The 2,453-nt window shown below is 42.1% G+C and overlaps 1 protein-coding gene across 3 annotated transcripts in view; it reads right to left on the bottom strand.

Moving 5' to 3' along the window:
• The window catches only part of DOCK10 (dedicator of cytokinesis 10), a 229,013-nt gene that overhangs the window by 225,352 nt on the left and 1,208 nt on the right, over window positions 1-2,453 (bottom strand). The window lies entirely within an intron of this gene.

Below are 2,453 nucleotides of genomic sequence, written 5' to 3'. Positions count from 1 at the left end.
ATATATATATATATATATATATATATATATATACATTGTGAAAAGATGACCTCCAATCAAGTTAAATAGCTTAGCCTTTACACAGTTACTATTGTGTGTGTGTGTGTGGGCGGGGGGCTAAAAAAATTTAATTAAAGAAATATCCTCTTAGAAAATTTCTAATATACAATAGAGTATTGTTAACTATTGTCACATGCCATACATTGGATCTCCAGAACACATTCATCCTGCATAACTGGAAGTTTGTATCCTTTAACCTATATATCCTCATTTCCTGCTCATCCCACCCCAACCCCATCCCAGCAATCCTGCTCTTTGGTTCCATGAGTTTTACCATTTTATATTCCACATGTGAGTGAGTCCATGCAGTATTTGTTTTCCTGTGTCTGACTTATTTCACTTAGCTTAATTTCCTCCAGGTTCATCCACATGGCTGCAAATGCAAGGATTTCTTTCTTTTTAAAGGTTGAATTACACACACACACACACACACACACACACACACACATATCGAGAGGTGGGGAGAGGGAGAGAGAGTCACCTTTTCTTTATCCGTTCATCCCTTGACACTCATTAAGGGATGAGTGTCTTGGGTTGAAATTGAAATCAAAGTTGCTTTGGCATCTACCTCTACTTTTTTCAGCAACTGCCCTGAAGTTGTCCCCTAGTCAGTGCCCTCACTCAGCATCACTTTGCTCTGTGCTCTCCATCATCCAAACACATTTTAAAGCATTCCTGTCCTGAGCGTATGTGTATGTGAGAGAGATAGAGATGGTCGGAGCTAGAGATAGAGGTATCTCTCATTCTGACTCAAAACCACTTTATCAATCTATCTCATCCATTTTTGTTGGATAGAGCAGCGTTCAAATGTTCCAACAATCTTTTTATAACATTCTGGTGGATCATGGTCCCCAAAACAGGGATTTCAGGAAGGACACTGGATGAATCTAGCAGTGAGACAGCTTTTTCTCAGCAGAATCTTACAGCTTCTCTCAAGTATTTTTCAATAGGTGACAGCTTGCTCCAATACACACACTTCTACATGTCTTGCCAGTACTGAAGTGGGCTACCCATAATCTTCCCCCATCCTATTAATTTTCTCCCTTGACAACCAGGCTTTGAGGACTCGAAGTAACACACATAAAGAGTCTTAAGGGATTGGATCAACTTAAGCTAAGATTAGCCTCCACCTTATAGTCCAATTACAAGGTTTTAGTTTCAAAAGAGATACCCTACCATAGAGAATCCCACCGCGTTTGGGTGCCAACTCCCAGAACTCATCACCTTCCTGTTTCCCTTCAAGAGTTAACCGATAGGATAGGATGCAAAGCACGTCTTCTGGCTGCCAAAATCACCGCCAAAACTGCCCGACTAGATGTGTAAGAGCCCATGAAATATCTTGGCAAAGCTAGTTCAGGAGTGTTGGCCAAGGTGCTGAAGTGAGGGGGAGGAAGGCAGGAACGCCTTTGCCCGTGACTAGTCCCCTCCCCCAACTCTTAAGCTATGGAGCTTATTCATTTTGACAAGACACCCTAGGATTTCAAATCTGACATAAATTAAGAGAAAGTAATGTATGTGTGTGTAGGAAGGTATCCAGCATACATGTTCTTTATAGGAATTCTAGTATTACAGAAACACTTAAAAACCAAACAACACTTAGAGCATTTATTCCACTCGAACGCTACTTATTTTTCCGCACTTTACCAGATTATTACTGACATTCAGTAAAATGAATCAATTGCAAAATAAAAGTATTGCAGAACAAAATAAAAGTCTTGTAGAACAAATGACAGAAAATGACAAAGCCACAATTCCGAATGACCATTCAAAAGTAAAAATTAGTATTCTGCTAGCCTAGAGATTTTCTTATTATCTCTACTTTTACTCGAATTGAACCTTTAATGCAAATACGCTTTTGGCGTTTGGTCCCTTCCTGCCTTGTAAGCGTCCTGGCTGATACCAGAACCATGGGCAGCCCAGGCACAGGGCTGGCCAACAGCTGAATCACCTCTGAGTAACAGCAGCCTGCAGCTGGTGGTAAGTGAAATAGGCAGCACCCTAGTCACCAACTCGTTTCTCACTGCAGTCACCCCCACCCTCTTGGGCATCTGATGCCTCTTCCCTCTGCCAGGCAATTAGCTTCCGTTCTGTTCAACTTTTTGAACCCTGGCTGTAGAGAGAAGTCCTGGCTGTGGGAACTGGCTCTGGGCAGCTCTTGGCTCCATCCTGATGGGTTACTGGCAAGAGTAACACTTTCTCTGACACTCTTAAAAGAAGCTGTTTAATTCCTATTGATATTTCCTGGCAAAAGGGAAAAATGAAACCCACAACCAGGGATTCTGGTCCAGGAAAGGCAGTGAGGCCGCTGAGCCCACGTCTTGCTGGAAGGCTGTTTCTACTCGCTTCCCTTTCCCACCAGAGTCGCCTTTTTTTTTTTTTTTTTTTTCTCCTGA

Source organism: Rousettus aegyptiacus, unplaced genomic scaffold (assembly GCF_014176215.1).
Source record: "Rousettus aegyptiacus isolate mRouAeg1 unplaced genomic scaffold, mRouAeg1.p scaffold_m13_p_2, whole genome shotgun sequence".
NCBI classification, from domain to species: domain Eukaryota; kingdom Metazoa; phylum Chordata; class Mammalia; order Chiroptera; family Pteropodidae; genus Rousettus; species Rousettus aegyptiacus.
Note: the sequence above shows the minus strand (reverse complement) of the source record. Positions and strands in the feature narration are given on the sequence as shown.